Raw genomic sequence first — 11,528 nt, 5'->3', positions numbered from 1 at the left:
CCGCCGCACGGCCCGCCTCCACAGCCGCCGGGGTTGGGGCGGTGAGGGCGGGGAGCGGCGCGGATGAACACCCGCGGTGTCAGCGGTAAGGGAGCGCGCGCCCTGGCGAGTGTTTTAGAAGGGGTGCTTTGGAACGGCGTTACGTAAAAATTTCGTTTGTTGGTTCGGTTATTGACGCCCTACCTGAGGGCAAGGCTGGGGATGCTCCTCTCTGCGAGGAGCGCTCACGTGAGGCTGCTTTGTTAAAAGAAATCGAACGTTAATCGGAGGAAATTGCCTCGGAGGGGACAGGTGCTGGCTAGTTCTTGATTCCCTCGATGCTTCTATCGTCTGCTGAAGAGATGGTGCGAGCTTTTGCCTCCTTCCCGTCGGCTTTGTTGTGAAAGTTCTTTCTTCAGAATCTTACAGTTGTGGGCTTGGCTTCTGTTGAGCTGTTTCATTGTGTCCTGGTGAGCAGGACACCTCTGGGAGCCTACTCAACATTTAGGCAGCCATGTCTCTTTTTGAACAAATCCTTCTTTTTAGTTTCCATACCAAGATCAAATTAACCAATGTGAAAAAAGTAATAGTCTAACATGTACACATACATTAATGTATGAAAATAAGGTGAACTTTTGGCAGAACGGTTGTTTGTACAAGAGAGACCAACTCCATCTGTCCAAAAAGCCCAACAGAAAGAGTAATAACTGTGCAAACACATTAAGCATTCACAGTCCAATTCAATGCTGCTTTCCTGTTCCTGGGTTTTGAAAAAGATTTGTCCTTCTGCTTACTGTTGTGAGAGAATTCTTCCAGTTGTGAAGAAGTTATCCACAAACACTGGAGGCTCTCACTTCTTGTTCGAGGAGAGAAAGCGTTCGCACCATTCTTAAAGCCCTTACTGAAGTCTAATGGTTGGGGGAGCCTTTTTAACTTTAAGGAGAATTGTTTCAGTCATCGTTCAGGGAGGATGGAAGAAAGACTTGGAGAAGGAGACTTACTTATAAAAAGGTGTGAGGTTATAGCAGCACAGACATCCGTCGGTGCAGGAGTACAAATGCTTCAGGAGGTTCGTGGCCAGTGTTACTCTCAGTCCTGTTGAAGACAGCAGTCACAGGAGGGGGAGCTCTGCTAGACGGACTTGTAGCAGCAGGTATAACTTTGTGAAGATATGAATGTAAAGGGTAATTGGGATGATAGTGATTACCAGCCTGTGATCTTTAGTCTGTTGTTTCTTTTACACTGTTTTTTGCTTCTTCTAAACAAAGACGTATTCCAGTAAATTCAGGAAACTCGTGTAAAGCATCTCACAGGAGAAGCATCTTTGTACCTTGAAAAAGGAATTAATATAAATCATTAATCTTAACATCAAGCTCTGGGAAAATTCTGCTAGCATGAGGGGAAAAAAACAACAGGCTCCATTAGTCTCCAAAATGGATTAGCCAAGAACCAACATGATTTCTTCTGTAACAGAACAACAAGTTTTGTTGGGAAGAGAGAAAAGAAGAGCTCATCAGTACTGGGGATCTTTAAGAACAGCTTTCATCAGGTCAGTCTAACTGGGTACCAGAGGACACATGCGAGAATCTTTAACAGTCCTTTCCAGGCCACTTTTCTGATCTTGTGATTATAAATCTTCATCTAAATCCCACAGAAGTAATTGATTAACTCAGTTCTGAGTTATTCTTTATAGTGGATAAAAATGGACAAGGAAATATTTTCCCTCCATATTAAATGCATTTGCTGCAGCAGTGCTTTCAGGCTGCCTTGATGAGTAGCCAAGCAGAGGAACTGTTGCTTGACGTCTGATGAAGTGCTGACCACTTCACTAGCCAGCACACCAACCTACTGTGATGAAAACATCCTTTTCTTGACTTCTGATTGCTCACGTGTATTTTTGCCTGGGACCCGTGACGTATGAGGTTATTTGTTTGTTCTTCCCCATGCACACATACAGAGCAGCACTTTAACCTCATTACGCATCTCAGAGAGTTGGATAATTACCAGCCTCTCATGAGTAGTGCTGCCATCACTCTTTCTGTTTGTAGTTTTATAGGTTAACTCTGACCTATGGGAACCATCTACTAGCGTAATGTTTAATATCTCACGAATCGGTCTCTCCCTGATTCCCTGCCAGGTCTGGGCCTTTGACCTTCTTAAGCAGCTGTAGAAACTGTGATTAATGCTGATCTGATTTCCTCAGCATTTAGCCTCAGTTCCATGTCTTGTTATCTATTTTACTCTTTTTGGTTTCACGTAGGTCTTGGCTGGACTGGAGTAAGTGAAGTCATCAAGTCCTGTAATGAAACAGACATGGCTGTGGAATATAGGAAGTTCGTTCTTCTCAGATCTTTGTCAATATCTTGCCCAAAATGAAAGTGTTAATCCTGTGCGTAGTTTCAGGGTTGTATGGGAGTTAAACATATGCAGAAATTGGTCACCTCATTCCTTTCCTTCTTGTCCTCATGGATTTGTTCTTAACATCTAGGACCAGAGGGAATGGTTTCAAGCTACGGCAGGGGAGATTCAGGCTGGACATGAGGAAGTAATACTTTTCAGAAAGGGTGGTCAGGCACTGGAATGGATGCACAGGGAGGTGGTGGAGTCACCAACTCTGGGGGTGTTCAAGGAAAGGCTGGATGTTGTGTTGAGGGACATGGTTTAGTGGGAGCTATTGGTGATAGGTGAACAGTTGGACTGGATGATCTTTTAGGTCTTTTCCAACCTTGGTGATTCTATGATCTAGTCAATGCCTCCTGCAGTAAGCACTGCTTTACCATCACTCAGGTACTCTCAAACATAAGCTCTAGAGATAACTGCTACTATTTACATATGGGATCCTGAGGAACAAACGTGCTCAAATTCATCAAGGAAGTCGATTTGCTTGTGAATTCTTTGAGTTCAGAGCTGTGCAGTCACACTTTTCATAGTCTAGAGAGCATTTGCACCCCAGCAACTAGTTGGAGGGTGTAATCACTGCACGTATATTTGTGATTGGATGTTATGCCAAAAGAGCTGAAGGAAACATTCAGTAATGTCATGGTCAAGTAGGCACTCAGTTACTTTTCAACCAGAGCCAGTGTTATAATAAAAGCTGCGCTCCCCTTCTTCTGAGCCCCAATCCCAGGAAGATAGACTTCTGACTGCAGGAGAAAACCATTTCCTCAGCTTTTATTGTCAAAGGTAAATTACGCCCTTCCTGACGCGCATTGAGACTAAAGAGGACAGCTACGTACAAGCTGATTGGGCATCAGATTTGCATTGCCCATTTCATCATTATTTCATCCTCAGGGATGTTGTGTGGTTTTGATTGTTACACTCAAAATCATCAGCCAAAGAGAGCAACTGCTTTTACAGCAGTCAGGAACTCTCTCACTACCCTGGTACAATACAGGCAGCAAAACTAATACACACTGAATTTCCGCTCCTCACCACCTCACCTTCCCTCTGGAATACAGCCTTACTTTGCTTCTCATTTTTGTTTTATCATTCATGAGTGTGGAGGACCCTCTGGTCTTCGCAGTGCAGATTACAATCCAACAGCCTCTAATGGAAAATATTAACACCAAACCTTGTGCAGAGGACATATCAAACCACCCCAATAGAAATAAAGTTATTTCCTATATGCACATGAACACACAGTATCACAGCTGCATTTTTCTATGACCCAAATGACTTACTGATAAGAAGTAGTAATGACTTCCCTAATATTTTGGTGGCAGCAATTACAATAAATGGATTAGCATAAATGAACTCTATAAAAAATAGATCTTAATACCTACAACTTCATAGAAAAAAAGACATTATTGAAGTTGGTTTACTGTTAAATTACTAATGAGAAATCAATATGCTGTTAACAGATTGCTAAACTGGGACATAGAGGGATGTCTACTCCAAAGTCATTCCATGAATCCCTGATAAGAGTTCACCATAAAAGCTAAGAATTTTGGACACAACTGCTTTTCTCTGAAGTGTCTATTTGCTTTTTACTTCAATATAACAGGTGCTTACTGGCATGCACATAATTTTGTTACATCTTCAAAGCTCCAACACGCTTTGGAGTAAAGGGGGATATTTGACTAGCTGTTAGAGTTCTGAGTGTCTACTCTGAGTGCTTGTCCATGTGCTACCTGTGAGGCTGTGTGTACCACATGTGATTAACCCAAAGACTTTTTATAGCATATCTGTATTGTCTTTGTCTAATACTGCATTTGCTTTCTTCTCTCTACAAACAACAACTCTGAAAACTGGAATGTTTCAGCTTTTCCAATCCACCTGGCTCAGTATTGGATTGGAAGAGGAGAATTAAAACAGCCTTTTGTGCTACACCTTCATGTACTTAGTTGTGAGGGTGGCTGATGACGACATACAGCTTGCTTTCCTGTTGCTTTTGTGTTGAACAGTTCATAAACTTATAGAAAGTCAAGACCAGAGCACGTACAAAGGCCTTTTGTTGCACTTCCTGAGGCAACAATAACTTTGATGAGGGTCCTGATGGCAATGATCGCATAATTTAAATTGAGCAGGGTAGCCCTGATGAACGTCTGGTCATTGCAATAGCTGTACAGCTCGGTTTCCATGCTTCTCCACATTTTAGCTGAGAAAAATCTGGCCAGACTTTTGTGATGTTCCTTGAAATTCACTGAAAAGATCTCAGTTCATATTCATTTTGCTTTCAGCTTATGAAGAACTAGGCACAGCACAAGAGCTCATCTTGCAAGTTTGGATACATCTATGCTAATTCTAATCATAGACTAGGTGTGGAATAGATAATCCATTTATCATGCTGGTGCCGCTTGCTCACTGGTTGTTCCTCTCTTTGGCTGGAAGATCCCTGGGGTATCTGCAAGAGGTATTGTTTCACATTCCTCATCTGCTCAAATCAACAGCAATGGACCTGTCTTTTCTTTACTGGGGAGCCCTTTTGAATAAATCAAGAGCACAAATTCTTAGTTTCCTCCTGAAATGACTATCTAGCACTGTACTAGAACATGCAGCAGTGTTTCATTGATGTGCTAGCCATTTCTTCTCTGCATCTGGAACTGCCACTACCAATGAACAGTGAGACTGACTGAAGTATTTTGTTCATTCTATGTTCTGAAGTGCAGCGTCTGATGCATGGACTCAGATGTGGATGATCCAGGTCTTTTATTATAAGTTCTCACATGACATATACATTCAGAAGTTTCCTTTTTTAGCTTTCCCATCCCCTCTTACAACTTTTCTATCCACCTTTACATATCAGAGCACACTCCTTAACCGTGGATGTGGGCACTTATCCAATCAGAGCCATGAGCCGTTCCTTTTGCTTTCTCTTCTTCTAGAGGGATGCTTGGTTCTCACACTGTTTATCTTGCTCCGCAGCTACTGCTCTGAATAGCTTGTCTTGTATTCCCACACTGAAGTGCTTAGTGTATCCTACTTTGTGTAGTGCTAATCTTCTGAATATGCACACTAGTGATTTCACTGCATTTTGCAAGATTTGATCACTGTAGTGCTTTTTGAGTCAGATCTTCACAGAAGATGCTGAGACTCCAACAGCTGAACGCCAGATGGTTTGTGAGGAGCACTATCATGTGGGAGTACTACCGCAAGAGGCAGCACAGAGAAAGGCTGAGCAAACACTTCTCTGCCTGGCCTAATATTTACAGCACCACACTCTGCTCTTTACCAGACTGGTAACAGACAGCAGGCACTCACAGCTCATATTAACACCTGTACACTACAGAAATATTAACCCAAAGCAAACAGCCCTGCAGAAGTTAGTGCCTGTATTCACAGAAAACCAAACAAAAACCTCTTTGATTTCCTAGCTTAACTATTGGTTCCCTAAACAGCTCTGGCTGCTCATGGTTGATGACAGTTCAGAGTCTTGACAGCCAAAGCAGTTGCCTATAGTTTTCTATATATGTACTGTAGTATTTGGCCACTTACAGCTCATATCATTTTACTCTTATGTTCCTACAAAGAAAACATTCAGATCTGCTCTTGTATTTTAACCTCAGTATCACTCCCAGTAGGAATATCAGAAGCATTTAGGTGTGGATAGATAAAGAGTCATGTAACCCAACATACAGACTACATCTTCAGGTAAAATAACTCCCCTTGAAAAGAGTTGTCATAGAAAAAAAAGAAAAAGCAATCTATCATAATAATCATTTAAAGGGAATGATTAGTAATTAGTAAGCTGAACAATAAAGCTTCAACCCAGAGAGACCACAAGAAACACGAAAGTTACATTAACAGAGATCCTTTGAACTTAAAAAATGAGAGATTGAACACTGTAACAGGGCAAAGCTTACCCCATGAATCTGTTCTAGCTAAGAAACAACTGGCTGAGAAGCAGCCTCAGAGAAAGGACCTAGAGGTTACTACAAACATGAGCATGCTCAGATCCTGAACAAGACAACCCATTCTGTACCACACGGGATGCTGTATGAAATTCCCTAACCCCAGAGTTCAAGTGGGATCTAAAGGAACTTGCAGGGATCCAGAGGGAGCTACCAAGAAAGCAGCATACACATTAAAAAGAAGTTAAGTAAACTGGGTTATTTGCTTGGCAAAAGGGAGCTTACTACCCACCTACAATCACAGGAAGGTGAGTTACAAAGATAACTATAAAGCTACAGCATCATTGAAAAGAACAGCAAAACAAAACTCAAATAGAATTCAAAACAAAACAAAGTACAAAAAACCTTACCTTTAGAAATCCCCAGATGAACAAAGACCTCCAGAAAAATATACCCTCACTTCCAGGGCCAACCCTTAAATGAGATCTGGGAAGGGGTGGAGCTAGGATCCATCCCCTTTTGGTCACTCAGGTACATTGCATGCACCTGAGCTCCCCTGGGTTGACCCTGAATTCCCACCAGGTGCCCAATCACTGTTTCAGACCATGACTCAGCATTTCTGCTACAGTGACAAAGCCAAACCCATGTTGATAATGGGCAAATGACTTAAGAAGTGATCATAGCCTCAATTGGTAATGTGGGTGATTCAGACTGAATACTGTGAAAATTGTTTTTGCCAGGAATCATAGAATCATCAGTGGCTCTTCTCGTCTGTTGATGCAGTGACATCATCATAGAAGGCAACCAGGTTGGTTGTACAGTAACTGCTGAGTCGTGGCCTGAACCACTGATGGAGCACCTGATAAAGGACCGGTCAGCCCTGGGAGCACAGGTGCAGCAATTTACCTGTGGGACAGGAAGGGATGGAGCCTGGCTGCTCCTCTCTTAGACCTCATTTAAGGGCTGACTGCCACTGGGGAAAGGCTTCTTTCTGAAGATTTCTTTTTGAGGGATCTTTCCTTTCAAACTTTGAATCTTCTGGTACGTCTGAGTGATCTTTTCTTTGTAGTACTTTTCTATTGTGCTGATCCTTCTGTTATCGCACCTCAGTTGTAGTGCCTTTTGTTTTGATCTGTCCAATTACTACATTTGGTTAAGTAGGATTTGCTTTTAGTAAAGCTATAGTGGTTCTCTCATGGTGTCTTCCTGTCTTTCATGTGCTTTAGTATTGTTTCATGGAGGGTCTGTTCCATAGTGTTCGCTGGCATAGAGGTGAGACTGACTGGTGGGTAGTTCCTAGGATTGTTCTTTCATGCCCTTCTTAAAATTGAATGTGAGGCTTCCTTTTTCTGGCTACTGGGGTCTTCACCTGATTGTCACAACTTCTCAAATAATAGAGAGAGTGGCTTGGCATCTATATCAGCTAACTTCTTCTATGTTCTGGGATGCTTCTCATTGGGACTCATAGACTTCTGGATGTTCAGTTTTCTCAGGTGGTCACAAACCTGATCTTTGTTTGCAGTGGGAGGGACTTTGCTTCCCTGATCCTTTCTTACTAAACCCAATACTTGAGAGCTGTGCGGTGAGCAGTTATCAGGGAAGTTGGATGCAAAAAGCTGTTAAGTACCTCAACTTTCATCTTGTCTGTTATTACCAGCTTGTCTGTGTCACTTTTTAGGTGGGGTATTCTCTCCTGGACTTTCCTGGTTGAGGTACTTGTAGAAGCCTTTCTTCTTTCTGGCATTCCTTGCCAAGTTCAGTTCAAGCTGGGCCTTGACGTTCCTGACTCCATCCCTACACAGCATAGCTGCTTCCTTATATTCTTCCTCTAATACCTGTTGTTTTCCCTGACTGTGAATTTTCTTCTTACTCTTTAGTTTGCCCAGCAGGTCCCAGTTCAGACATGCTGGTCTCTTGCCTGCCTTTCCTGACTTGCTACACCTGGGGATGGAGAGCTCTTGTGCCCTGAGAAAAGCCTCCTTAAGAATCTGCCGTCTCTGCTCCAAACCCTTGCCGTGAGGACAGCTTCCCAGCGTGCTTTGTTGATTAACTCCCTGATGAGCTGCAGGTTAGCTTTCCTAAAGTTTAGCTTCCTAGTTTTACTCTTCACCTGTCTCATGTCCTTTCAAAGCATGAACTCAAACATAGTATAGTTGCTACAGCCTAGGCAGCCTCCAATCCTGATGTCATCACTCAGCTCATTTGCATTTGTGAGCAACAGGTCCAGTGTTGCATCCCCTCAAATGCTGCTGTCATCAGGTGGTTATCCTCCTGTATTCTAGGAGCCTCCTGGATTGCCTGCAGCTCGCTGCGCTACTGTTCCAGCAGATCTCAGGGTGGTTGAAGCCCTCTAGCAGGACGAGCACTTGTGATTGTGGTGCCTTGTGCAGTTGGAGGTAGGAAGCCTCACTGACAGGCTCTGACTGACCTGGTGGCCTGTTGTAGATACCAATGATAAAACTTCCTTTGCTGCCTCAGTCTCTGTCACCCATAGGCTTTTGACTTGCTTGAGATTGTTTTGTGGTTTTTTTTTTTTTTTGCAAAAATGAATTCGGTGCAGTGCTGGAATGGGTTATCTGCAGATGTGTTGGAGATGCACTGTATCCTTAAATGTTTTCAAAACTTGTAGTAAAAGCTGTAGCAACTCTCTTTGGTGTTGATGATAGTACTGCGTTAAATAGATGTTGGACTAAAGACTCTATGAGGCCCTTCCCACCAACTAGTCATGGCAGTGTTTAGAGTGCATGTGCTTAAGTGACAGATTCTAGAGCTACCCAAGTAATGAGCAGTTCTTATGAAAACTTGCTTGTAAGAGGAAAGCTAAAATTTTTTTCAAGAGAGCAAAGGAGCTCCTTCTGAGAGCATTGTTATACTACCTTAGGTTTCCTTTTTTCCCCAGAGATAAGAGCATAGAACAATTAACTTTAATAATGCATTCCACTAGATTTTGATTCAAAGTTATCTAAATGATGCACTGTGAGATCTACAAATGCTGGCTTGTTTTTCTGATTTTGATATATCCATGCCACATAATGTCAGAGCAGCTGCTTGCATTCTCTTTCTCTCAAGTAATGCTAAATTAACATGCAGAACTATGGATGTGGCAATGGCAAGACAGAGCTGAGAAGGTACTGTAGTACCTTAAGGGTAGCAGCTGTTCAGAGTTACGTGTTATATTAAATATTGTTACAGAAAAATAATGGGATCTAAAACATTATTTTACTGTTTGTGTAGGTTGACAAGCTACTTAAACAGATGAGAAGAAACAAGTGACAGAGCATGTATTAAATTATTTTCCCTTGATTCCTTAGCAGCCCTACTTCTGTTTTCCATGAGAAAATTGTCTGGATTTCCATTTGCATCAACCTATGAGACAGAGGACTCCCAGGCACCCTAGTAGGAAAGATCACTGATCAGCACTCTGCTGCCACCTCCATCACCTTCAGCACTGTGGAAGGCAGCTCTGGAGGTGGCAGTTCCCTGTGACTTGTAGCAGGGCTTTATTTTCAGTACTCCTGCAGCTTTTCTCCTCTTTGCTTGTAAAACAAATGGGAACATGGCAGGGCAGCTGCACAGGGTCTAATGTTTACTTTACATCTTATCAACAGCATTAGGTACTATAGAGTCTACCAGGAAAGACCTAGGTATGAGCCACTCCCACATGGTAGGACTTTGGACTACAGCAAAGCTTCTGTGTCCAGATGTCTCTACCTGTTCTGACCTTGGCAACAAGGTTTCTGGGATTTCCAGTTTCTGTCTTTGCCCTCAAAAAACCCTCTCCTTTACATCTTCCCTCCTTTCTCTCCTTTTTAAGGAGAGATTAAGGATTTGCTTGTCTTAAAAACTATCAGCAAGATGATGTCAGCAGCCTAGGAAGATATCTCACCATACACTATTCACAGGTGCTTTATGGTTTCTACATAGAGGTGAAGGTCAGTCAGCATAAATGTAAATGCATGTTCCATATGCAACATGGTCCCTTAACACTAAATCTGTTTGGCTAGTAAGTGAGAAGTTAAGGTGAGATTCTGCATGCAAGCCAAAGGAGTAAAGCTGTCCCTCTTATTTTTTTAGTAGTAACATATAGACTTTTTTTTTTTTTTTTTTTTTTTTAAGAAAGCCATGCCGAAAGGAAGCCGTGTCAATGGCTGAGGCACCATCACAGATATGCTCATGCACCTCTTGTACAGCTGGATCTCTAGACTCTGGCTAGATCTCTAGGGCCCTGTTCACTGGGAGGTCACGTGATGGGGGAGGACAGATACCGGGGAGTAGAACAAAGGAGTACCACAGTAAGTCTGCTTGATGGAGGTGCACACCTGGGCCTTAGTGCTGGAGCCTGTAGCCCAGCTAAAGCTCTCGGGGAGAAGATCCCATCATGCAGCCCGAAGGCAGCTTAGGAACACTAGATTTTCTGCTTCACTCTGAAATTTCTGTTTGTGCCATCCTTCAGGAAAGAGCTGTCTTTATTTCCTTTTCTCTTGGGGTGGGGATATGCTGCAATAGCAGTTGGCTGCACCAGATATTGAATATGGTCCTCAGTGGTGCTGCAAGAGTGCCACCTGGTGGGTCCCTTCCCCACACGCGCATAGAAGCCCTGAGCCTCGCTGGGTGCATGGCAGGGGAGGCTTACCTGACAATCACCTCAGCCCAGAGGGGCCCAAGAGGGCTACCTGGAAAATGTCAAGGGGAACAGTACCATGTTTATCTACTATCTCCAGAGGATGTGCATAAAAGGTGATTTTCTTTTCCTAGTGAGCACAATCTTCAGACTCTGTTGCTCTCAGATGGATTTTGTTACATGAGAACTGATAAATTAATGTGGAACTATCTTTTGAGAGTGAAGTGTCTTAAGGGTCAAGCCGTGCAACAAAACAAGTAGCTGCGATTACTAGCTGCAATATACAAGCATAGCAGCTCTACACTGTAGCTCCACAGTGCCCATGTGGGCTGTCAGGCTGTTTCACTCAATACTGTGTGAGCATTTTTTGTGTGCATTTGTACCTTGTCCTATCGCTACCAGATTTGGATAAAAAGTCAGTCTCCCTCCTGTTTGCAAATCTCCCTCTAAGTACTGGAAGGCCACAGTGAGGTGTCCCTGGAGCCTTCTCCAGGCTGAACAAGCCAAACTCCTTCAGTCTGTCTTAGGAGCAGTGCTCCAGCCCTCAGATCATCTTTGTGCCCCTCCTATTGGACTCTCTGACAGCTCCACATCTTTCTTGTGCTGGGGGCCCCTGACCTGGACACAGTACTCTGTGT

The 11,528-nt window shown here is 43.1% G+C and overlaps 1 long non-coding RNA gene across 1 annotated transcript; it reads left to right on the top strand.

The window, feature by feature from the left end:
• Positions 1-7,236: 7,236 nt before the first annotated feature.
• LOC122185734 lies at positions 7,237-8,837 on the top strand. The gene is made up of 3 exons (XR_006180964.1): positions 7,237-7,310; positions 8,147-8,337; positions 8,552-8,837. It is a non-coding gene; the product is annotated as an uncharacterized LOC122185734 (long non-coding RNA).
• Positions 8,838-11,528: the final 2,691 nt, after the last annotated feature.

This window comes from Lagopus leucura, unplaced genomic scaffold (genome assembly GCF_019238085.1).
Source record: "Lagopus leucura isolate 7727_CA_CO unplaced genomic scaffold, USGS_WTPT01 Super-Scaffold_100030, whole genome shotgun sequence".
In the NCBI taxonomy this organism is placed as follows: domain Eukaryota; kingdom Metazoa; phylum Chordata; class Aves; order Galliformes; family Phasianidae; genus Lagopus; species Lagopus leucura.
Note: the sequence above shows the minus strand (reverse complement) of the source record. Positions and strands in the feature narration are given on the sequence as shown.